This window comes from Podarcis cretensis (genome assembly GCF_951804945.1).
Source record: "Podarcis cretensis genome assembly, chromosome: 14".
Lineage (NCBI taxonomy): Eukaryota > Metazoa > Chordata > Lepidosauria > Squamata > Lacertidae > Podarcis > Podarcis cretensis.
The window spans coordinates 51,584,484-51,609,816 of record NC_137183.1 but is presented as its reverse complement, the minus strand read 5'-3'; the positions used below and the strand labels follow the sequence as shown (position 1 = coordinate 51,609,816).

At 50.6% G+C, this 25,333-nt stretch overlaps 1 protein-coding gene across 4 annotated transcripts in view; it reads right to left on the bottom strand.

Annotated features, from left to right (window-relative positions):
- The window catches only part of ELFN1 (extracellular leucine rich repeat and fibronectin type III domain containing 1), a 267,561-nt gene extending 242,651 nt beyond the window's left edge, over nucleotides 1-24,910 (bottom strand). Inside the window, exon 1 of one of the 4 annotated variants that reach the window (XM_079953771.1) lies at nucleotides 24,186-24,910. The gene's annotated coding sequence lies outside the window, so the exon portion shown is untranslated. Of the gene's footprint in view, nucleotides 1-6,465; nucleotides 7,020-7,315; nucleotides 7,361-24,185 lie in introns of those variants that run through there. The other 3 variants (XM_079953769.1, XM_079953772.1, XM_079953770.1) reach the window with 3 other exon arrangements.
- Between the last annotated feature and the right edge of the window lie 423 nt (nucleotides 24,911-25,333).

The following is a 25,333-nucleotide window of genomic DNA, read 5'->3' as shown; positions in this document are numbered from 1 at the left end:
AATAAAGAAAACTGTATTTATATATAACCCTGCCTTTCCCCCCTGACAGGACTCAGGCAGGTTTGCAGATAAAAATAAGAACCACTAAAAACAGGGGGGGTCATTTTTTTATATTAAACATTGATAGAATTTAAACAGCTTAGTTCCTGAATGTTTTGGCTGCCGAATGTCGCAAACCCAGAAGTGACTGTTCCAGTTTGCAAACTATTTTTGGAAGCCAAACGTCTGAGGGGGTTTTCTGTGGCTTCCAATTGGCTGCAGGAGCTTCCTGCAGCCAGATCCATAGCTAGGTGATCTTGTACCCCAGCAGAACCATCCAGGTTGCGCCCCCTACCCATGGACAAATTAGTTATTCTTTCCACCTCTCCTCCAACCTCGCCCCCTCCACTCATTCAATTCACCCTCTATTTAAAACCTTTTCTTATGAGGCAATAATCCATATTTTTATTTATGGACATATTTTAAAGCCGATTTTGTGCCCCCCACTCGCCTGCAGCCCTGGCGGGGGCCCACCTCACCACCACCTAGCTACGGCCCTGCCTGCAGCCAAACAGAAGCCACGCTTTGGTTTTCAAACATTTTGGAAGTCAAATGGACTTCCGGAACGGATTCTGTTCGACTTCCAAGGTACCACTGTACATATACTGCATATATACGTGGAATGAGCAGAACGCAACCCACGTCTGTGCATGCGCAGGTCGCGATTCGCCACTTCTGCACATATCACATGATGTCATTTTGAACGCCTGCGCATGCGCAAGCGGCGAAACCCGGAAGTAACCCTTTTTGGTACTTCTGGGTCGCTGCGGGATGCAACCTGAAAAGACGTAACCTGACCCGAACGTAACAAGAGGTATGACTGCATAAAATTACTATAGAAACAGCATGCCAGCAGCCTTTTCATTAAAAGCAGTCAGTTCCCAAATTCCTGTTGGAACAAGAAAGTCTTCACCTGCCAGTGGAAGGACAACAAGGAGGGAGCCCGTCTGGCTTCTCCAGGGAGGGAGTTCCAGGATCTGGAAGCATCCATTTCATTTCAAAAGCAAGACCAGGTGATTTGAAACTCTAGAATATGAACTTTCCACTATGTTTCACTAAGGGCCCTCAGTTTAATGTGGATTGTGAATCCCTTGTGCCTCTTTTAATTCCCCCTCATTCATGTCTGTGGCACAATGTCTGTGTCTCTGGCTACTGAGCAGAAGATTAGTGGTTCGAGCCCACCCAGGGACGGCGGAGGGCAAGATTCCTGCCTTACAGTGGGTTGGACTAGATGACCCTCGAGGGCCCTTCCAACTCTACAGTTCCGTGATCATAGAATCATGGAATCATAGAGTTGGAAGAGACCACAAGGGCCATCGAGTCCAACCCCCTGCCAAGCAGGAAACACCATCAGAGCACTCCTGACATATGGTTGTCAAGCCTCTGCTTAAAGACCTCCAAAGAAGGAGACTCCACCACACTCCTTGGCAGCAAATTCCACTGTCGAACAGCCCTTACTGTCAGGAAGTTCTTCCTAATCTTTAGGTGGAATCTTCTTTCTTGTAGTTTGGAACCATTGCTCCGTGTCCACTTATCTGGAGCAGCAGAAAACAACCTTTCTCCCTCCTCTATGTGACATCCTTTTATATATTTGAACATGGCTATCCTATGCAGCATTCGCCAGTTACTGCCATTCCACACTGCCTAACTCCTGAGATTTCCAAAGCAATCAGTCCAGCTTTCGTATTTGGATTTTCAAAGCATGAGGAATCTCCAGATTTAAGCGAGGAAAAAGTTTGGGGCAGCAGTTGTTGGAGGAGAACGCTGGCTGGACAAAGGGGAATTAAAGGAGGCAAAAGGGGTTCACCATCCACATTAAGCTGACGGGGCCTGTGTTTCCCTAAGAGAGACAGTGTGGTGTAGTGGTTAGAGTGTCGGACTGGGACCTGGGAGACCAGGGTTCAAATTCCTACCACCACCACGAAGCTCAGTGGGTAACCTTGGGTCACTCACTGCTTTATTTAAACAAACAAGCAGGCATTGAAAGCGGGGGGGGGGGAGGGACTGAGAGAAAAGGGGGTCCACATGTTTTTACTGGCTAACCATAAACCATTCTGACAGTGAGGAGGGGAAGATAGCTCTCAGGAATGTTAAGGGGGAGCTACGAAATCCAGATTAAGAGGTTTGGTAGAGTCAATTTTTGGATGACACAGTCTTCTGGGACAATACTTTTCTCCAATTTCCAGTTCCAGCTGTGCAACCAGGACTTAGGGGGCAGAAGCCCCAGGTCCCACTGAGTGTGTGCAAACACATCGGAGACATCAGAGACTATACATTTAAACCACATGCCTCCCCACCCCCCACCTCCCCAAAAACCCTGAGAACTGTAGTTTGTTCTGGGAACCGTAGTCCTCTTAGAGGTGAACTACAGTTCCCAAGGTTCTTTTAGGGGAAGCCAGGCTCCTTTAAATGAATGGCGTAGGTGCGACCCACGAAGTCCAAAGAGACCTGACTGGCCGGCTGCCCAGGACCGATGGATTCGAATCAACCCCGAATCGTGTTAACGCGCCAACCCTGCTAGAGAGGAGCCGTCCTGCACTCGTAGCTCTTTTACAACAAGACTAATACGCGTCTCTCCCTTCCAAGCTCCCACTCCTCCCGACCACCAGCTTGCAGCCCAGGGGCTGGAGTGTGTGCTGGGGGGGGGGGGGTAGGAAGACTAACCCCCCCCCCCGCCGCGCGCGCGCCTTTCTATCCTCCGCGCCCCCTGGAGTTTAATGAAGATGCAGTCCACTGCGAGCCCAGATCAATGCCGTGGGCAGCTTCACGCTGCGTTCTTCGATTTAGCGGGCTAATGACATTTCACATTTAAGAGCAAAGAACGGGGGCGAGCGGGGGAGGGAGGTCTGTTTGGCGAGAAGGGGGGCAGAAGAGCAGGGGAGCCCCCCCTCCCGATGTTTTAAAGACAAAGATCGCCTCTTGGCTCATTTGGAGAGGCCAAACAGGGGACCCAACTAAAAACGAACAGAACACTCACCCACCCCTCTTTAAGGCAAGGTTTTCTGGCCTCCTTGCCACCTCCCGACCCCACTCCGACCGACAAAGAGATCGTTTCCTTTGAGCCAACTACGCCCGGACGCCGGGACTCACCTCCCCCGGGGCCCCAGTCAAGGCTGGCTCCCTTGCTCCTGAGCTTGTGAAGAGCGCCTTGTCCACCGCCAGTCTTCTCATACTCCACCTCTCCTTTAGCCAAGGTGAGAGGCAGTGTCATTCTCCCCACCCCCCCCCAAAAAAAACAAATTTCCCATCTGCACCTCCTTCCAGCGTCCCTCTGACACATCTCGGTTTATGCCCCGGTACCTATTTGCCTCCGCCTCCCCGTGACCTGGAGGTTTTACAGTTGCAGTGAAAGAGCAAACGCTTGTTGGTTTGTGTAGTACACACACACACACACACACACACACACACACACACACACACACACACACACACACACACTTTGCATCCTCATTGAATGTAACCTGTGAACGCCCCTACACACACACCCAACACATGTGTACATCTCCTTCCATCCCCTGGGTTTATAGTAACACATCACTCCTCACTTCCAAAGAGGACTAACTTCAAAAAAAATCTAAGCTGAGCAGAGTATAACTTCAGGGAAGATAGATCAAGAAATTCTTTTTTTATTTTTTTTACAGCCTTACTGAAAAATTCAACTTGGCCGCCCTTTCCCTTATCTTTGATGTGTCCTCGTAGCTATTTTAGGAGCTTGACCCCAAACCCTGCCTGTCTCAAAGGTTTCAGTGTTGGAGTGACGTCGATGCGAGATCGTTATGGACCAGAGCAGATACCCAGCTCTGAAAAAATCTCCATTATCTATAACTCAGAGTTATCCAGCTCCAGCTGCGCCTTAGGTTGGGAGACAGGTGGGAAATGGTCATCAGAACATATCCAACACCTTTTAAATAAAAATAAAAATCATGGTCCCCATCTCTTCTTAAGAAAGCAACTGTGTGTATCTCCTCTTTGGTGAAGCCTTTGGGATGGGCACTCACGTTTATCTGACAAGGCCTCCATGATCCAGGCTGGCTGTTATTAGCACATGGGGACATAGGAAAAGAGGAAGCAGCCTTCTACTGAATCAGACCATTGGTCCATCTCAGTAATGTCTACATTGACTGGCAGCAGGTGTCCAGGATTTCAAGCAGGGAACATTCCTAGCCCTACCTGGAAAGCCAGTGGGGATTTAAACTTGGACCTTTGGCGCTACCTGAACAGCCACCTGTTGGGGACATTCTCACCTGGCGTTCCTTGCTTCCACCTGGGGGAGATTGACTTCGATCAGGGATGAGGAACCTGTGGCCCTCAAGATGATGCTGGACCACATCTCCCATCAACCTTGACCTTGGCCATGATGGCTGGGTCTGATGAGGAGTTCAAGTACTTCAACAACATCTGGAGGTCCACATTCTCCATCGCCAGCCTTAGGCCCTTGTGCATAGAATCGTAGAGTTGGAAGGGACTACAAAGGACATCTACACCAACCCCCTGCAATGCAGGAATCTTTGCTCAAACCAATGACCCAACCGTGTGTGGACTGAGCTATCACATATTTCAGGGATAGCCAGTGCGGTGTCCAGAAAGATGCCAGCCAACATGGTCAGTGGTCTGAAGTTAAGGGAGCTGTAGTCCCCCAAAATATGGAAGGTTCCACATTGGCTGTGCCTGCTGCATTTAAATCCTAGGACAGACATGGCTATGTTTGCTGTCTCATAGGCAAATAGGAATCCGTCTTGTTCTGAGTCAGACCCATTGGCCCATCTAGCCCAGAACTGTCTACACTGACTGGCAGCAGCTCTCCAGGGTTTCAGGATAAAGTCCCTCCCTATATATTGAACCTGAGACCTTCTGCATGCAAGGCAGATGCTGTACGATAGAGTTGTGGCCCTTTCTGCTCCTATCGCCAGAGGCAGGGATCGCTCCAGTGTGGACTGAAGGCCATGAGAACATAAGAGGTGATTTTAGGATCAGACCAATGGCCCATTTAGTCCAGCATTCTGTTCCATAGATGCCTGTGGAAAATCCGCAAGCAAGACCCAAGCGCAAGAGCACTCTCTCACTCCCTGGCTTCCAGCAACTGGTCTTCAGAAGCATCTCTGCCTCCCACAGTACAAGCAAGGCAGAGCCATGATGGCTGGTAGCCATTTAACCTTCTCCTCTGTGAATTTGTCCAGTCCTCTTTTAATGCCACCCATGTTGGTGGCCATTCCTGCTTGATCAGAGTCACGGGAACCTCCTTGCACCCCAGACAGAGCCTGGACTGAGTCTCTGAATTTCTAACCTTCATAAATGCCAACTCCAAGATTCAGCTCTAAGGGACAAGGGATTGGGCTAAAGCCCAGCTTGCATCATGGTGTATTCCTCCTTTCTAACATTTACTTGGGAGTAAGCTCCCTTAAATCCAGGGGCTTTGGAGTAAACAATGCAATAAATCCTCTTCCTACATCTCAAAAGGTTCTGGCCAAGGAGAAGAAAGTTATATGACTGACAACAAGGCAAAATAAATTAAAAAATTGTCCAGCATTTATTCATCCAATGTCCTTTTGGACCAGCGGCTATCTCTGACCTTACGCCCCCTTCCCCTCCAAATGTTTTGGACATCTATCTATCTATCTATCTATCTATCTATCTATCTATCTAATCTATCACATTTACACCCCACCTCCCAGGAGCTCGACAGCATACATGGTTCTCTCTCCCCCCCCCAAGTCTCATTTAACCCCCACAACAACCTTGTGAGGTAGGTTAGGCTGTTAGGTTGAATGGGAGAGGATTTGAACCCAGGGTTCCCAGGTCCTAATCTGGCCCTCTAACCACTACACCATCCTGGCTCAATTGCCAGGCTGGCTAGAACGGATGAGAATTGGGGGCTTAAACAGCTTCAGAGTAGAAGCTTATTACAGTTAAAATTATTTCAGTGCACGATTCTTACATTATTTTATGCATTTTTAAAAAAATACGTAACGCATCGTTTTCTTTCCCCTTCAAGGTGGCGTGCCTGGTCCCCCCCCCTCCATTAAATCATCACAAGAACCCTGTGAGGTAGGCTAGGCTGACAAGCAGCGACTGCCCCCCCCCTCAACATGGTCACCCAGTGAGCTTCCTGGCTGGGCCGGGATTCGAACTCTGGTCTCCCAGTCGGACACTCTGAGCAGGAGACCACGCTGGCGCTAGAACTCCCACCGTGGCTGACCATTGGATTCGCTTGCTGGGGGAGGGGGGGGGGGGAATTGGGGTCCAAAATCAGAGAAGGAGGTGAGGGGAGCTGTATATCTAGTTATATACAGGCTATATAGTTCCGAAGCCGCCGCCCCCACTTTCCTCTTTAGACCTCTCACAAAGTTTCTAGGTCGGTGGCCAGACTGGGCAGGAGAGACGGGGAGGGTGGGTGGCCGCTGGCCGCAGGGACTCCTGCTCCCTTACCTGTCTCTCCCTCTGTGAAGGCAGCCAGCCCAGGTGGGTCGAGCGACCGTTCCTCTGTTCTCCTGGACGGCAGCAGCAGCCGCCGCCGCGCCTTAAGCGCTCTCCTCTCCGCGCCCGTCGATTCTCCGCAGCTGGTTCTCCAGCGCCGCCTGGCCGCCCCCTCGTGGGCACAGGGGGCCGGCCAGCGGGAGGGAAAGACGGGTGTCTGGACCCCCCACCCCGCGCCCAAATCTAAGAGGGAATGAAAGCAAGAAGCGGGCGTCGGAGGTCCAGAGCCGATGCCGATTTGACCGACGGTCGGGTCGGTTTCTACGCCGCGCCCATCGCCGGGTCTCCCGATCTACGGAGTTAGAAGCCCTCCCACCGGCGCCGTTCCCTTCTCCGATTCAGCGGAGGCGCTTGTCCCGGGATAGCCTCGATCCTGAACACGTTGCTTCGCGAGGAAGCCTCGAGGGGACCAGCCGTCTCGGCGGGGCTTTCCTTCTGAGCAGAGACGCCTAAAGCTGGAGCCGTCCAGCCGCAATACTAAATGCTCCGTTCCCTTTATCTTCACGGAGCCCATAGGCGGCGCCGGAGAACGGGCGGGGGGGCCAAGCGCCCCCACAGCAAAGAGCTCGCTGCTCCACTCCCCCCCCCCTCCATTGCTGAACTCCTGTCATAGACAAATCCTGTTATTTTCTTTCAGGGATCTTAACACATGAGGCACAGTTCGCCTAGCTAGAAATATACTTTCCCCCTTCTTTTGCCCATCATCATCATCATCATTATTATTATTATTATTATTATTATTATTATTATTATTTACTGGTGCCGCCACTAAGTAAGCCCCGTTGAATTCAGTAGAACTTACTTCCGTGTAAACGCTCATCAGAAGAGACTGAGAAGCGGGGTGAAACTGGATCTGACTCCCCCCCCCCATAATTTTTTTGCCCCCATCTCCTCTGAAACATGCCCCCCTCCCTCGTTTAGGTCGAGGGGGGAAGCGTTGGTTTTCCAGGTTCACCTTTCCGGCTTTGCAGCCCCCTCAAAGCTCCAGCTAGAAAATAGAAATCGCTCTCCGCCCCCCCCCCGCCCCCCGTTAATTCTCGGCGCTCTGTATCCGTAGCACGATCTCAGCGCCTCTCTCGCTCTCTCGGCAAAGCAGCTGGCCAATTCAGCCGGCATACAAAAGAGCTGCCTCGAGTCCAGCGATAGTAAAGGGAGATTTTTATTTTTTGTAAGGAGGAGGGGAGGAGAAAGACAGTAATAAAATCCTGGCGTGGACAAACGGGCAAGGAAGAAGCATTTGTGGTGATCAAAGCCAACCATCTCACCAGGTGTGTATGAGATCAAGATCAAGGAACATCCGGATTTGTTTGGGGGTGGGGGTGCGTGCAGCGTAGAACTCCTACATCTGAATTATTCTTATTTATTCGTATTAAACAACATGTTATACATGAGATACGATTTGTCGTAGTGCTGTTTAAAAAATTAGATCGCCTTGGATGCCTGGGCAGAAAGGCGGTAGAGAAACGAGATGAAATGAATTCATTCATTAATTCGTTTCGTTTCTATACCGCCTTTCCGCCGAGGCATCCGAGGCCATATTTCGGAGTGGGTGGGAAGGAAGGGGGGCAAGCTAAATGGAGGAGAAATGACGAAGGTGCAAACCTCCCGCCCTCACCTCAGCCTGCAAATTCACACCAGCACCAGTACATTAAAATAAGGGGCATGTGAGGAAGCTGAACCTGGTTCCGCAAAAGGGACGGCTGGTTTCTCAGAGAGCAGGCCTGAATGACCTCGGATATCTGGAGTTTTCTATTAGCCAGCAGGCTGCAAGCTTTGGAAAGGCACAGAGAACTCCTCCGCCTGAAGAAGAGCCCTGTTTAATCCGAAAGGTGTTTTTATCTGATAGAGACCAACAAAGTAACCACGGTCTATTCGGTGCATGAAGTGAGGGGCAGCTAAGCTTCCTTGCGCCGAACGCACCCTAGACCAGACTCTGTTCACACGTGGCCACTGGTTCCAGTTCACCGCCGCCGCCTCTAGACCGTATCCCCCGCTCTCCCATATCCCTGCATTGGCTAGACGGCCCTTTGGATCCCTTGGCATTGCAATCAGAGGAAAGAAGCTAAGCGGGTTGGACTGGATGATCCTGAGGTGTCCCTCCCATATCTGCAGTTCTGTGATTCTTGAGATGCGCAGCAGCAAGCCCCGAGCCCTGGAAGCTGCTCCCTTTTCATTCTAGCTTTAACCGAATTGTCAAATGCTGCACTTTTGCCTTTTGCATCTCATCACCAACCCCAGGAGTCTTGTCTGCTTGCCAATTTACGATCCCTCCTTATGCATCTGAAGGAGTGGACTCTGGCACACGACAGCCCAGGCCGTCATAAATATCCTCCTCCAGGCGTCACGGGACTGTTCGGGTTTTTCCTGCGGCAATCAGAGCTCGGCCTTCTCTGGAAGCCGCTCCGTTTTAAAGAGGCGACTTCACACACCGGGAGTCCCCACACGGCATATGGAAATCCAAAGCCATCCCTGATTGAAGGGAGACGGGTGGGGAAAAGACGGGAGACTTTACTTCTGCGTGGCTTTCTTAAAAAAACCAATCTGATTGCCAGGCTGTAACAACCGCAGGGAGAACTAATCCATATGAAGCGAGTCTTCAACAGCATCCTCCAGCTTTTCACGCAGCTCAATCCTGGTCATGTTTATTCAGAAGTAACGTCGGGGGCCTAGATCCTAGGAGGAATCGAACTCGATGGGTTTTCATTTCTGAGTAGGATAGGATCGCACTCCATCCCTGTGCCTACTCATCAGGCAGTAAACCAGGACTGTTGACCAGGAAAAGCGTGGGGGTGTGTGTGGCTTACTTGCGAGTAAATTTTTTGCTGGTGAAACTTAGAGTCATAAAATCGTAGAGCTGAGAGGGTCATCTAATCCAATCCCCGGCAATGCCGGCATCGCAGCAAAAGTATCTCTGACAGATGGCCACCCAGGTTCTGTTTAAAAACCTTCAGCGAAGGAGAGTCCACCACCCTCAGAAAGTTCTTAATGTTTAATACGAACCTCCTTTCTTGCCACTGGAATCCTGGGCTCTGGAGAAGCAGAAAACAAGCTTGCTTCGTCTGAAAGCCTTTCAGATATTTGAAGATGGCTATCATACAAGCAATGACAAACCTAGACAGCATCTTAAAAAGCAGAGACATCATCTTGCCGACAAAGTTCCGTATAGTTAAAGCTATGGTTTTCCCAGTAGTGATGTATGCAAGTGAGAACTGGACCATAAAGAAGGCTGATCACTGAAGAATTTATGCTTTTGAATTATGGCGCTGGAGGAGACTCTTGAGAGTCCCATGGACTGCAAGAAGATCCAACCTATCCATTCTGAAGGAAATCAGCCCTGAGTGCTCACTGGAAGGACAGATCGTGAAGCTGAGGCTCCAATACTTTGGCCACATCATGAGAAGAGAAGACTCCCTGGAAAAGACCCTGATGTTGGGAAAGATGGAGGGCACAAGGAGAAAGGGACGACAGAGGACAAGATGGTTGGACAGTGTTCTCGAAGCTACCAACATGAGTTTGACCAAACTGCGGGAGGCAGTGGAAGACAGGAGTGCCTGGCGTGCTCTGGTCCATGGGGTCACTAAGAGTCGGACACGACTAAACGACTAAACAACAACAACATCATATAAGCTCTCAGCAGGCTGAACACACTCAACTCCCTCAACCGTTCCTCATAAGGCTTGGTTTCCAGATCCTTGATTATCTTGATAGAAATACCCTTCTGAAACCGGTACTCCAGGTGGGGCTTGACATATATGGGGCCACCCACACGTGTCCTTGTCACAGGTGACGGGGTGGGTGGTGGATTTCTGCAGCCATCAGCAGAAAGCCCTAGATGTCTAAGGTAGCAGCAGGACTCTGGAACGCGGGATCGGATCCTAGGTACATTTACTCCGAGGCAACTGGCACTGCGTTCACGCAGACCCCCCGGTGCAGCCAGACATCTAACTCAGCGGGGTTTCCCCCACTTCCCTTCCAAAGGATGCCTGGGGATTCGGCTGTGTGTGTGGTTTAGGACCACGGTCGTGCGCAGCCCGATCCTAACGCGCGTTTACTCGGAAGTAAGAAGCCAAAGGAGCTTCTAGCTCGTCAGAAATCCTTTAAAATCCCACACGTGGAGGAAGGAAGAGAGAAGATAGTGAACATATATGAAGCTGCCTTATACTGGCTATTGGTCTATCTAGACCCTGGATTGAACCTGGAACCTTCTGAATGCGAAGCAGGTGTTTTCCCACTGGGCTACGGTTCCTTCCCAAAAGAGGAGGCTGTGTGTTCTGAAATTAGCAGGTAACTTGTAAGTTTCAGCCTCGCTGCCTCCCTTTCTCCTCCCTTAGTCCTTTGACCTACTCTTCCGGTTAGGCAAACTTGGAACAGCGTCGTTTCCTGTCTCATGCCCCATAAACTCACGGATTTGTGGAGCGTGGTTTTTTGGTTGAGTTTTTATGGGATGTTTCTTGGCTACAGTCGCCACTTTGGGGAAGCAGCAAGGCGAGAGAGGCTGTAAAACTGTCTCAAGGCAAACGAACCTGACAGCATAATATTTTTCTTTCTCCACCTCACTGAAGGATCTCGCGTTTCTCCCAGCGCGGCTGCCTCCCCCCCCCCCCCCCCGGTGCCTAATAGGCCTTTGCAAGAAAGAAGACGAAGAGTCAACCCCAAAGAGCTTGCCCCGTTTCCTTGTCGGAAGTGTTCTCGGCGGGTCATAGAAAACCACTGATGGTTCCACCTCAGTTGTAATCCTATGGTCTTCAATAGGTCTCCTCGTTTAGGAATCGCCTTCTCTTTAATTGGAGAGCCAGAGGTCATTGATCTGGAGGGATTTGATAATCAGTTTGCTGACTGCGAGGTTTCTTTTCCTGAAACTGCAAACTTGGGAAAGAAGGCCTGGTTCACACGTACATATCCATCACTGGGCAAGAGCGTCAATTGCACGTGTGAATGGGAGCCATCACTGATAAGGCTTTCATAACAGGATTATCTGAAACGCAATGGAGTTTTCTTTTCACACACTCTGCTTCCTGCCAAGCCTCAAGTGTTGAGGAATGGAGTGACGTTTCGCACGTGTGAACACTTGCCTTTCTTCAAGAGCAGGCCCACGGCATAAGTCCCAAAACTCACAGACACATACAGAGAGACTGTGACCTGAGTACTTCCCTGCTTACCCACCCCCGCATTGTATCCGGTTTCTCTTTCTGCCCAGTCTTTCCCCTAAGACATGGGGCAAGTTCACACGTGTATGACCATCACTTGATGAATGCAACACACAACCTTATGCCCCTGTATGTGCGAAAGGCTCATTCCTGATGAACCTTTCCTCGCACCTAGAGCTTTTCAGTAGGGTCGGTTCACACGTTCGAGTGCGCTCGCCCTTGCATCGCGTGTCTGCTGCTGAACATATAGTCCGGTCACCGACCGGTTTTATCAATGAGAAGGGCCTTGGGCGAGGGGCAGAGCCTCCGCCCCGCATGCGAGAAGCTCACTCCGCAACGGCCTCTCCAGAGAGAGCTGGAAGAGACTCGTGTTTGTCCTTCCTTTCAGAGGATATTTGGGGGATGCGTCGACTTAATTGAAAATGCGCCTGTACCGGCACCAGCTCTTTCGGGTGCCTGGAATAGATGTCATTTATATACAGCGATGGCAACTCCGTTCCCCTTTTGCTTGGAAACATTGGATTCAATTTATATTAATGATCTCTTTATTCAATACTGCAAACTTTTAAATATTTCATGCGATGCAAGCGGGCAGCGAACTGCGTCGAGCGCACAGGGAGGAAGGAGGCGCTCCGCGGCCCTCGGCGTCAATGTGGTCGCGGTGGAAGGAGGGGCCCCTGTCGCTACAAGAAAGGCCAAATCGTCAGGACGCGAGGCGGGAGGATTTCGCCCCGAGGTCGTGGCCGTCTGGAGCTGCCGCACGATGGGTTTGTTTGACAGCGGGAGCCGGGGACCCAGACGGCGCCTGGGGAAGCTGCTGGCGGCGGAACCAACCCAGTCAAATGGCTCAGCTTTGGAGGAAATGATCGCCCCCTGGAAGTGAGCCCTCGAGATCTCGAAAGGCGGGGAAGGGCTACTGCGTCCCCACGTTCGCCTCCCGTCCCGTGACGGCTGCAGCCTCCAGTGTATTGTGTGGACAAGCCAACGGATCAGGGATCAGTGGTCCCATCAAGAGATACCCTTTGGAGGGGAGAGATTTGGGACCGAAATGAGCAAGACAATAACCCCCACAACTGCCTCAAAACTGACTTGCCAGGTTGAGAAGTGAGGCGAACAGCGTGGTGTAGTGGCTAGAGCGCTGGGCTAGGACTTGGGAGGTAAAGGTAAAGGGACCCCTGACCATTAGGTTCAGTCGGCCGACTCTGGGGTTGCGGTGCTCATCTCGCTTTATTGGCGAGGGAGCCAGCATACAGCTTCCGGGTCATGTGGCCAGCATGACTAAGCCGCTTCTGGCGAACCAGAGCAGCGCACAGAAACGCCGTTTACCTTCCTGCCGGAGTGGTACCTATTTATCTACTTGCACTTTGATGTGCTTTCGAACTGCCAACCTTCTGATCAGCAAGCCCTAGGCTCTGTGGTTTAACCCACAGTGCCACCCTTAGGACTTGGGAGACCAGGGTTCAAATCCCCACTTGGCCATGGAGCTTGCTGGGCCAGCTGCTGTCTCTCAGTCAAACCTACCTCACAAGGTTTTTGTGAGGATACAATGGAGAGGGAAAGAGCTATGTATGTCACCTCCATGGAGGAAACTTTGGTGGGATACATGTGTAGTAATAACAATATACCCATTGCCATCTGAAATAGTCTTGACCATCCCGCTAGATGTTTTGGACTACAACTCCCATAAGCCTCAGCCACCTGGTTAGGGCTGATGGGAGTTGTAGTCCAAAACATCAGAGCACACCTGGTTGGTGAAGGCTGGGAGATGGAGAGCTGTAAGGCTACGGAACTAGCAATCTAAAATCACATAATTTCCCCAACACTAAATTGTGGAACTAGCTCCCACAGGAGGCAGTGCTGAACACCAACTTAGATGGCTTTCAAAGAGAACTGGAGAAATTCATGGAGGACAAGGCTATCAGTGGGTACTAGCCAGGATGTGGCTATGCTCTGCTCTCCCTTCCTGGTTAGAGGCAGTAAATGGTTCTGAATATCAGTTGCTGGAAGCTGCAAGAGGGGAGATTGCTCTTGTGCGCTGGTCTTGCTTATGAGTTTCCAACATGTTTCTGGTTGGCCACTGGTGCAACCAGCAGGCTGTTCCTCCTTCATTGGAGGCTTCTATGTATTATTATTATTATTATTATTATTATTATTATTAATTAATATGCCGCCCTATACCTGGAGGTTTCAGGGTGGTTCACAGAAAAGATCAACATAAAAACCACAATACGTATAATCAAAATAAAACAACAACCCAATAGCACCCCCCCCCAAAAGAAAGAGGCACATTTTAAAAGGGCATAGGTTTCTAAGTAGAGGTTAGATGGCTATCTGTCATGGATGCTATAGCTGAGGTTCCTGTATTGCAGGGTGTCGTACTAGATGAGGCCTTCCAATTCTGCAATTCTATGATTTTTCCTAGAGTGGGAAGTTCTTATCCAGGCATAGGCAACCTTCGGCCCTCCAGATGTTTTGGTCTACAACTCCCATGATCCCAGTGGTCAGGGATTATGGGAATTGTAGTCCAAAACATCTGGAGGGCCGAGGGTTGCCTATGCCTGTTCTTACCCATTCTTCTGAGTGGGTCCATAGACTTCTGCCTCACTGACCTGCCAGCATCCTTCTTCTCATAATGGCCAATCAGATGCTTCTGGGAAGTCCACAAGGAAGGCTAGAAGGGTTATCCACTCTTGTATTCAGTGGCCCACTACTTCTGGACATAATTAGAAGCTCAGAGAGTAATAGCTGCTTATAGACCTCGCTCCTCCTCCTTGAGTTTAATAACCCTCTCCCTCTTCAAGCCAGTGGTTCTCATCACAGCCTTCAGCAGGAGAATTTTAAAGTTCAGTTGTGGTGTGGTGTGAGTCTCGAAGGAAATGCTCTTCAGGGGTGTCACGTTCACACATTCAGCTGGTTGTCACGAAGGCTGAGATACCAATGCAGCGTAGGCACGGCTGGTTGATCTCAACAAGACTCTACCTCCTGGGTCTCAAACATCAGACTTTTGCAAGCTGGTGCCTTGCAGAAGGTCTGGAGTCCAAATCACATCAGACCCAGCCAGCATGGCCAATGGTCAGGGATGATGGGAGCTGGAGGGTACCAACTTTGGGAAACCTCCTCCTCACCTACACCTGTGTCACTGTGTATCATAGGTATGGAACTTCCACATCTGGATGCTTAAGGAGACAATCCTATGTTTCTGATTTTACCAACTGGTGGTCAGTCAAAGGGGTGCTCAAGCTTACTTGAATGGTTCCTCAATCCGAAAAAGCAAACAAGTATTGTATGCTCATTGGATGTGTGTGTGAACAAGTATGATGCCTGAATGTCCAAGGGACCTTTTGGATGAGAAGGTGGTATGGAGGGTGGTACTGCCAGTCTCCAAAGAAAAATTAGGAGCTTGGATGGAACATAGGAACCTTATACCAAGTCATTATACCATTCATGTATCTTGTTCAGTATTGTCTACACTGACTGGCAGCCTCTCAAGGGTTTCAGGCAGGAGTCTTTCTCTATCTGAAAATGACATGGATTGAACCCAGGACATTCTGTACACAAAGCAGATGCTCTACCACTGAATTATAGCCCTTCCCCAAATGAATAAAGAGGGGTTTTTTGGGGGAGTGGGTGATGCTGGTGTGGTTGGTAAGCATTTCTTAGTGGCCGTGCTAGAAGCACCTGTAGAAAGGTAACCCCCATATGTCTCAAAATACAGAAGGAAGGCTGAAAGGTTATTCCCCCCTCCATGAGAATTAACAGGAGGGCGCCATGCCTACTATTTACTCCAGTGAAGTTCTTTTATAGCAAAACTTTGATGGTTCAATAGAAAGCACTTGCAACCACTATTGGAAACAGATTGATTGAGGCAGTCCTCCCCAACTTGATGCCCTCCAAATGTCTTAGACTACAACTCCCATCAGCCCTGGCTAGCACTACCAATAGTAAATGGTGATGGGATTTGGAGTCCAGCTGGAGGGCCACAGGTTCCCCATTCCTGCTGAAATGCAGGTCTACAGGTGCTGTCCAATATTTGAGTGCTGAATGACTCCTTCTTCTGAGATCTGTTGGACACTTTCTTCCACCACCAGATATTGTTGGACTTCAACTCCCAACAGCCCCAGCCAGCACAGCAGATGGTCACCAATGATGAGAGTTGTAGTCTGAAATACCTGGTGAGCACCAGCTTGGAGAAGGTTGGGTTTGGGCTTGGGGACGTGGAGGGGATGTCCTCAGGGGGCGCTGTCAGCTATACTTATTTTTGTCCTCAGCAACTTGTGCATCCCCAATGGAAACAAGCGAACTTGGATATGGGAGACCTAAATTCAGTAGAGAATCTGGGTTTCTGGACAGGTCACACACATAGCTGTGTGCACCAGTTGCAGGTGAACTTGTGAACAGGTGGCACTCCAAAAGATCTGTTCAATGTGATGTCATGTTATTCTTTGTTTATTACATTTATATACCACCTTTCTTCCATCATGGAACTCAAGGTAACATACATGGATTCCCAAGTGGAAGCCTGGATAGCTCAGTTGATAGAAAGAGCATCAGACTTTTAAATTATGGTTCAAGTCCTTATTTGGGTGGATTCTGTTTTGGGAAGATCTGTAACTCAGTGGTAGAGCTTTGCATGCAGAAGGTCCCATGTTCAGTTCCCAAAAGGGCTGGGAATGTTCCCTGCTTGAAATCCTGGAGAGCTGCTGCCAGTTAGTGCAGGCAGTCCTGAGCTAGATGGACCATGACTTGGTATCAGGCAGCTTCCTGTCCTATCTTCCTAAATGGTCTCCTGTCCAAGAAGTGTCCAGACCTCAAACCTACATAGCTTCCTCAAGGTGGCTACCCAATGCACCTTCAAACCATATCTGAAGGCAATTGGCAATAGAAATAACAACAGAAGAACATGAAGCTCCAGCTGGGTGAAGGATTCTGCCTTGGCTCACCATCACATTTCAAACTTGATTAAAATCTCAACAGTACTTACACAGGCAAAGAGCAGCCCTGAACATATAGTCTATATAGTCTTCTTTAACCTCCCAGACGTTCTTGGACTACATCTCCCATCTTCCCTACTCATCTTAGATCAGGGATGATGGTAATTGTGGTCCACCAATATTTGGGAGCCCATGATTGATGAGCACAGAGGTAGACAACATCATAGTGACTTCCATTTGAAAAGCACAGCAATACATAAAAGGGGGCAGAAGTTATGTGAAACTTCTGCCTGACCCATGATGGCTGTTTCTCACATTAATAATAATAATAATAATAATAATAATAATAATAATAATAATTTATTATTTATACCCCGCCCATCTGGCTGAGTTTCCCCAGCCACTCTGGGCGGCTTCCAATCAAGTGTTAAAAACAATACAGCATTAAATATTAAAAACTTCCCTAAACAGGGCTGCCTTCAGATGTCTTTTAAAGAGAAGATAGCTGCTTATTTCCTTCACATCTGAAGGGAGGGCATTCCACAGGGCGGGCGCCACTACCGAGAAGGCCCTCTGTCTGGTTCTCTGTAACCTCACTTCTTGCAATGAGGGAACCGCCAGAAGGCCCTTGGCACTGGACCTCAGTGTCCGGGTTGAACGATGGGGGTGGAAATGCTCCTTCAGGTATACAGGACATTCAAGCATTCACACATTGTTGGAGTCACAGAGATACGAAATCAAATTCACTCAGTCTTTTTCAAATTGCTCCCACCTCTGGTATAAAATCAGGAATTCAGTAATATACAGAGGTGCTATGAGATCACAGAACAATGATTGTAGAGGGCTGTCCAAATCAGTCCTAGAGTTGATTCACATGTGCATGTCCATCACTGACTGCATCTCCACCCCATGACTTTATACGTGAGTGAGCTGTCATAAAACAAGCACTACATCCAGACTTTCATATGCCCCCAGATCGCTTTAAATTCAATCCTCTCCAGTGAAGTTAGTTCACACATTGAACTGTCAGCCATCAAGTGTATCCAGCTCCTAAATCATGAGAGATCTAGTGATGTAACATGCACCTGTGGACTAAATCACGGCTGCCTCCCTCAAATATTTAAGCTTTGCGTCGTTATTCTTGTGGAAGGATTCAAGTTTAGACATTAAATGAACCCTTCATTCAGGGAAAGCTATCAGGATAAATTAAATCATTTTCTGCCCTTCATTGTTGCTGTATCCAAGGCCTTGCTGTGAAAAGACTGTGTGCTCACCTTGTCCAATAGCAGAGCCGGCTCTGAAATGTGTGGCAGCATAACTGTGGTCCACAGTGACCCCAGAGCTAAGAATGGAAAGGCTTCCTAGTGCAACTGGCACACTGTTGTGAAACTGACTGGCATTGGGGAAGGCAGGCTGTGGCCTTGAAAGTAGTCTCCAGAAAAGCAGGTGACAAGAATACAGGAGCAAACAGTCAGAAGACAGATCCAGCTAGGCAGATCTGGGGTCCCCCATCTTTTAAAGAACTAGGAGTACCTGGAGAAGCAGAAGGAGACTTTAGTACCTCTGCTAGACTCGCTGCCAGAGGCTCACCCCTCTCCCTTCTTGCCCTTCGGGAACAGGGTGAGATGTTGCTAAAAGGTATTCTGATTTCTGAGAGATCAGTAACCTGCCATTCAGACTTCTCATGCCAGCTTTCCCCTCTCTTTCTTTATCTGGTTCATGTAAACAAGATGATCCCTGAAGGAAGGCGCACTTCATGCAGTTACACAAAGAGGAACAGTTGTTACGTTATGGACCCAAAGTCCATATTCGGGTGATACCTTTCTTAGGCCAAGCATAATGTCCTATAATAGTAGGCCAGCTTTCAAGTTCCTCAGAACTCTTCCTCATGCCACTAGATGTTTTTTTTAAAAATAAATGAGTGAGGGGTGGGGTGAATAAGGCTGTTGGTATTAGCTAAACCATCCAGGTTTGCAATAGCCATTGCTCTCTTCCTCTGTCTTAAAAAAAGTAGTCTGCTGAAGAGTGCTGTGGAACTCAGAAGCTTGCACACTATTGTGTAACATTTTGCTTGGCCGCAGTATGGATTCATATGGACTTTTGACTCCTGTGGAGCATAACAGTCATGACAGCGTGGAAAAAAATATCTATTTTGTATTAGGATCATAGGAAGCTGCCTTATCCTTGAGGTCAGATCTTTGGCCTGTCTAGCTCAGTATTGTGGCTCTCTGGCTTTCAAGCAAGAGTCTCTCCCAGCCTAGGGCATGGGGCATTCTGCATGCCAAGCAGATGCTCTACCTCCAAGCTATGGTGCTGCTTCTGAAAATAAAAATTCCAGTCCTCATGGCTCTGGATACAGGGCTGAATTCCGTGGGAAGCTTCCATGCATCGGGTCAAGCCAACATTGTCTACACTGACTGGCAGCGTCTCTCCAGTGACTCAGACAGGGGTTTCTCCCGGCCCTACCGGAGGATTGAAACTGGAGTCTTCTGCATGCGGCCCTTCCCTCGCCCCCCCCTTTCCTCCTTCATTTTTGTCTTCACCCACATTTAAAGCTTCTAGGGCAGAAACAAACACACAAAAAGGGGAGGCAATCGATTCACGTTTTCTCTCCCGCATCTATATTGGGGGTGGGGGGAATGGGGCCAGGCTAGAGGGAGAGGCAGAGGCTTGCAACAGACTCACTCGCCCGCTGGAAGCCGCTTCCCCAAACTCTCCATTGCCCTCTTGGTCTCTCGCTCCAGCAGGAAGGAGGAACGGGACCCAAACCAGTCCTGGCTGTACTGTCAGTGGCTCCTAGTCTTGGGCAAAGGAGACGGGCTGCGAGCTGGGACTCAGCTGACGGAGGACCGAACCTGCCTCGCTCTATCCGGACACTGGACCCACCAGAAGGATCGGTTTAGCAGGATCGCTTGCACTGTACGTACAACACACACCCTATAAAGGCAGGGTTGGAGATGGTGATTTACAGAATGGTTATATATAGGGTGTTTTTGGAACGAGGGAGGGGGCGATCAAAGCACTTGAGCCAGCCAGAAAAGATAAGGCCACCCTGATCTGAGGCTTGACTCCGCATCGCTCTCCCTACGGGGTGAATGAAAACCCTTTCCTTTCTACGGAAGGCAGAGGGAAGCGGGTGGACCCTAAATCTGCACAGCGCAGCCCGTGAGAATCACGTCTACTCATCTGCGCATAACCTCATCCAGGTCGAATTTCTGGAGCATCGTAGAATGGGATAGAATGATGGGAGCCGTGTGTGTGTGTGTGTGTGTGTGTGTGCTCTCACTACCACTGAGGCCATTTCTCAGCTGAGTCACGAATTGCAATCCATAGGCACATGGGAACCTGCTTTGTCAGTATAAAGACCATCGGCCCATCTAGTTCAGCACTGCCCACTCGGACTGGCAGCAGCATTCCAGAGTTTCAGACAGGGAGCCTCTCCCTGCCTTCTCTACACATGCTGGGATTGAACCCGGGAGTTTCTGAAGACCAGGAAAGCACAACTTCTGAGAGGGGCAGTCTGTGTTAGAGAAGGACTCGACAGGATAGTTCAGGCCTCTTTGTTTGGCGAGGAGCCTGCATAACCTTTACTCAGCCGAGGCACCGATTGCCCCACCAGCTGGGAGCGGCTCCCCAGGGGCTCAGGCGAGGTCCTCTCCGAGAACTACCTGGAGATAGGCTCGAACCTGGAACTTTCTGCATGCCAAGCAGACGCTCTATCGCCGAGCTACCTCCATTTCCTGAATTCAACGGAAGCCTTTGCAGAACCCATTGGCTCTGCACTCTTTGGAGGATGACGGAATCACTAAGTTCTATGGGATGCAATCTGTGGCACAGCTGAACACATACGAAGCTGTCCATCTGTGCAACTGGCGGCCCGCTGCTGCGCGTGCCTTGCGAGTCCAGGGCGAGTCAACCAGACAGACTCGTAGCCACGGTGTAATAAGCTGCTCTCTCTCTCTCTCTCTCTCTCTCTCTCTCTCTCTCTCCCATATGTTCTGGGGCGCGAGGGAAAGAGGGCAGCGTTTCCCTCCCTCTCCATTTCCCGTTTCTGCCAGCCTTTTGCAGCCCAGCTGGGGGGTGGGCTTGGGTAGGCCGCCCTGTTGGCTCGACTTCATTCAAATGCAATCAAGGATCTTTGGCAAAAGCTCCGCTGGATGTCGAACAATAGCCGCCTTGATTGGCAAGTTCCTCTGTGTTTATCATTAATTCTGTGGAACTCTACGGCAACATCTGTCATTTTAATTAAAGCTGCAATACAGACACCGGCTAAGCATCGTACGCCAATGTATAGATATCATATATATGTATTTGGGCAACAACCGAGAACCCACCACACGCAAGACATTTAGAGGGAGACATAAAACGCACCCGGGAGCCACCAGACCCAATCGGGTGCTGACCAGCTGCCCGTGTCTCAACTTTGGACCGTCCATCACCAAGAACCCCTCTCTCCTTCGGCACGATTTCACCGCCCCCAGCAGAATCGATTAGGGGAAAGGGGTAACTTTGCCAAGGACGAGAGAGGATTTTAAAATATCTGTCTGTGCTTTTTCTTCTTCTTTTTTAAAACAGGCTATAACTCTCCTCTGGCCTCGTTTCAATCAGCTCTGCATATTGCTGGCTTGATGTACGCAGGAGAGGATGTGAAGCCCGTCTCTGGACTGGAAAGAGAGCGGCAGAAGGAGGTCTGTGCGCGCGTTTCTTAGCTAGCGGGGCCATTAGGGCCGGACTTTGGGGCAGATGTCCAGGCCTCCATTCAGCAGACTGGGGAGGGAGGGGGAGGCGGTGCTCATGCGCAGCAGGGCCGGCTCTTGCCACATTTTTAAGCAAGGGAAGAAGTTAGACTTGGAAGCATTTAAAGCGGATGATGGGGGTGAACAAGGCCGTGATCCAGAGTGTAACACGACCTACAGCACAGGGGAATTTAATCAAGACGAGGTGTGTGTCGGGTCGACTGCAAAAAGGAAGCCCATATTTATTTATTTATTTATTTATTTAAATAAATTAAATTTATTTATTTATTTTGTTTTGGGGTTTTTTTTATAAAGGGCGCGTGAGGAGTGTTGTATGGGAACACCTTGAGCTCACAGCAAGTTGCCAAGGTGAGTGGAATGAGCAGTCCTCTGAGCGGCCAGGAAAGCAGCGATCCTGGGACACAAGCCCGATTCTTGAGCCGCTTCATCCATTCATTCATTCATGGGGAATGAAGTGGCTTGAGAAAGGTTGAAGCTTAAACGGATTGTGGATCGAGGCTGACTGGCTATCTGCGGATGGCGGTTGGAGCTGGGTGGAAATGAATGAATATAGGTCAGTCGTTAATTTCCACACCGAGTGTACTTCTCCATCCTTTGGTAGCTTTTTCTAGTGGCTTTAACCCCCCCGTATTCGACCCAACTCGGTTCAGTCACCTGGCTTACTCGGCAAGGAGCGCGATTCACACTTACGTGCTCAGAGACACACAGACCTGGAGTTACTACATTCCTAAGCAAGATCAGCTTGGAACCTAAACATTCCTGGAGGACAGAGCTCTCAGAGAGAAAGGAAACGTTTGCGTTCAAAGTCTGCGGGCGGAGTGGGGCGGAGAGACAGAGAGAACGGGGGGGGGGGGTCTGTCCATGCCCTCCTATGAGCTTTCCAGAAGTGTCTGGCTATCCATTGTCGGTGACACAACATTGGGGTGGGGGCTTGTTTTTCGTGTTGGATCAGGTTCCGGAGCACAGCCATAGGTGAAGTTAAAGCCTGATGCTAATCAAGGAAAGTCCATTAAAGAATTTTTTTAAAAAATCTAAAGCAAAATACATTGTTACTACTACTATTATCACCATTATCCTTTTCCTCCATTTATACCCTGCCTTTCTCCAGTCCTGAAACTCAAGACGACGTGCATGTGGTCTCCTGGCTCCCCCTCATCCAGACACTGCCCAGAACGAGAGCGGCTTAGCTTCAAGGAAGGAGATGGCCTCGTGAGCCTTCAGACCCGGGAAATCTAGCCGATAGGACTCGAGAGCTAAGCTCTGGGAGTGCCTCATTCTCTTGGTCTCTCTCTCTCTCCCTCCACTTTGACAATCAGGGTCATTAATCATTTTCGACAAGTTCTACAGCCACCAGTAAACAGCTTTATCCAAGGCGCAAGTTAACCTGTCAGGGAGATTTCAAGCGACGGTTCGGAGCCAGTCGCCCGGGCAAAGAAACACACATACTTGCGGGGGCCTCCTTCGCCCTAGGAACATTTCCTCTTCTTCTTTCTTTAACCACCAGTACCCTCCCGACTTTCTAGGACAGACGCCCGTGCGCAACAACCTCAGGAACCCCCTCCCCACCGACCAACCGAGGACGTCTCATCCACCCAGCAATTTTTTGATTCCGGACTGAAACCTGGGTCGAACTGTTACGTCCGACAGTCCCGATGCCTTTGAGTTATAGACGAAACCGGCAGTGGTGCCTCGATCTAGCCGGTTCCTTCCCCTTTCCAGAAACACCGGGATTGCAAGGTTAGCTGGGGGGGGGGGGCAGGACGGTTGGTCGTCCCCCGTCCCCCCGTCCCCCCCGCAACAGTTGCATTAACTTCCCAATAAGTGACGAGGCTACTTGAGGACTTAGAATGGGGGAACCGGACGCCAAGAGAAGAAGGGTGGGCATCGAAAGGAGGAACGAGAAAGGAGAAAAGTGAAATATTTGTACTGTGGGGATTAAAGTGAACTACCTTTAAGAGAAATTGGGAGAGCGGTCGAGAACGGCGGAGTCTTTTATTCGCATCGGGGAGCTGTCCGCTCCCCGCTGGTGCTGAAACAGGCCCACTTCGCGAAGAGTCTCTGCGCGCTTGGGTGCCAGCACCTACAGAGCAGCTCCTCCCTCCCTCTCTCCTGGTTCCCTCCGGGGGGTGGGTTGGGGAGGAGTGGGGAGCCTTGGTTAAGCTCCCAGCTCGCCCCAGCTGCACCCAGAGCCGCCCTGCACCCCAATGTCCCAACCAGCCCACGGCGCGGCGCAGAAAAGTTTTGGGCGACCCGCAGGGAGTCAGGCGCCACCTTCCCAGCTTGTGTGTCCAAGGAGGCAAGTTTGGACCCAGAAGGAGAGGAGAGGTTGCGGGGGACCCCGAACCCTTTATTCCACCCCCAGCACATGGAGCCTCTAGGAAAGGTTCGGGCTGGGAGTGGGGGAGCTGCACAGAAAGGCTTAGCACTGGAAACATCTGTCACGGGATGATTGGGGGGGGGGAGAGAATCCAGGGCAAGGAACAGAAGTGGCTGGAGGCTGAAGATGGTGTGTGTGCTGTTTGTGCGTGTTTCAATCTGCAAATGAATGCCTAGAGTAGGTGGGTTTGGGCGGCGTGCGCCCCTCAGGCTCAGCTGATGCAGGAGGCTCACGATCTGGCAGAGAGGAGAGCCACGGGGGACCCAGCCTGCACCCCCCTCCTCTCTGCTTAAGGCAATACTACTCATAATCCTAGCGGTTGACATCTCCCGTTCAGCTATTGCGGCGCCGGTGGAGGTTGGGAGGGGGGGGGAGAGAAAGACGAGCTATATATATATCTATATATACACACACACACCTTCCGAGCTGAAGCCGGAGCTTCGCCCCCCGCCAGGCTTACCTACCTGCCTCCGGCATGGAAGGAAGAAGGAAAGGAGCGGCTCCCCAGCCCCGACGCCCTCTTGAAACACGACTGGGAGGACCCGATGGGCGGCCAGCCTCGCTCGCTCGCTCGCTCGCTCTCCGGTGCTGCGCCTCCGCCTCTTTGCTCGCTCGCTCGCTCTCTTGCGCGCTCCCTCTCTCTCTCAGCTCCCCTCCCCAAGCGTCCTCTCCCGGCAGGCAGGCTCTCTCTGCCCCCCCCCTCCTCAGACAAATCCTTTGGCGGCCTGAAAGAGAGAGAGAGAAGGAGCGAGAGCCGCAGCTTCTCCCTTCGGCCGCCCTCACTGCGTCAAGGAGCCGGCGGAGAGCTCGCCACCATCCCGGTCGGAGGCGAAGCGAAGGAGCCCGACCAGTCTGTGGATCCCGGAGCGCCGCCTCGCCTTGAAGGATTCCCGGGAGACGCTGAGGGTGGGGCGGGGGGAGATCAGAGCTGGAGGGGGAGCAGTCAGCCTTTCTCTCTTCCCTCCTCCTCTCAGTTCTTCTTCTTTCTCTCTTTTTTTGCTGTTGGAGAGGCCCCAAGGGGGAGGGGACGCCCGCCGCTTACGGAGAGAGTCAGGCAGAGGGAAGAGCGAGCGAGAGATTCCGTCTGGTTGCAAGCCCGATCAAAGGTTTAATGTAGGAGTCCACCGACTGGGAAGGAGGTGGGGAGGAGGGAGGGGCTGAAGAGAGACTCGTGTGTGTGTGTGTGTGTGTGTGTGTGTGTGTGTGTGTGTGAATGGATAGATGGGTGGAAGGGGAGGGGAGGAAGAAGAGGGTGTGTGCAGCTCCTTCGCCGGGGAGATCCAATGGAAGTTAAAGCCTTCGAAGCGTCTCCGAGCTGATTGTTTGGCGAGGAGAACCGAGCCGTCAACGGGAGGCGGCAGCGGAGCCAGCGAGCAAATCGCCTTCCACGGGGAAACCCCCCTCCCCCAATCCGCGACCCCCCCCGTCCTTCCTTCCTTCCTTCCTTCCTTCCTTCCTTCCTTCCTTCCTTCCTTCCCCTATTTTGTATCAGTCACTCCAACAAAAACCCCTGCAAACTTGGATTATTATATTTTTTAAAAAATTCTTCAGCCAGGCCTTCGATCTCTCTCCAGCTGAATATTGAGGATGTGGGGGAGGAATAGGGAA